A 597-nucleotide genomic window follows, 5' to 3' on the forward strand; every position below is an offset into this window, starting at 1 on the left:
AAAAAAAAAAAAAAAAAAAAGTACATATTTTCAGACGGAAAGGTGAGTGATTTAAGGGACATTTGGTTGTTGTTTCTAGCATATCCCATGACCGGTAATGTTTTAAGATTGATAAAAATCATAAATTTTCAAAAACATTTTCTAATAGCATAAAACGAATTTATGCAATTAATGGGAAGAAAAATATTGCAAGGCATCAATACTTGTCAGTGTGAGAAAGAAGGTCATGGGATATGCTAGAAACAATAGCCAAATCTCCCTTTAAATCACCTTTTCAGGAAATATGTTTTTATATTAAATTTGTGTTTTCTACTCACGACTAGCTAGCGCGGACGCGCGAACTTTCGAGTAATAGATAGATAGGTAGAGAGACAGACATACTCCATCTTACTCTTAAAACGTCGTTTTACGTTCTTCCAGGGTGTATTTTGGTGTCACATCTATTTCAGTAATCCCATTGTACGCACTCCAACAATCAGAATATATTAGTCGTCCCTGGTTTGATAAATTTTTTAATAAGTGGTAGAAGAGTTTCAGAAGAACGGTCTAAAGACTAAAAACCTATTTTTATCCTCTCTATCCCATCCTCCGTTGTAT

Source organism: Octopus bimaculoides, chromosome 10 (genome assembly GCF_001194135.2).
Source record: "Octopus bimaculoides isolate UCB-OBI-ISO-001 chromosome 10, ASM119413v2, whole genome shotgun sequence".
Lineage (NCBI taxonomy): Eukaryota > Metazoa > Mollusca > Cephalopoda > Octopoda > Octopodidae > Octopus > Octopus bimaculoides.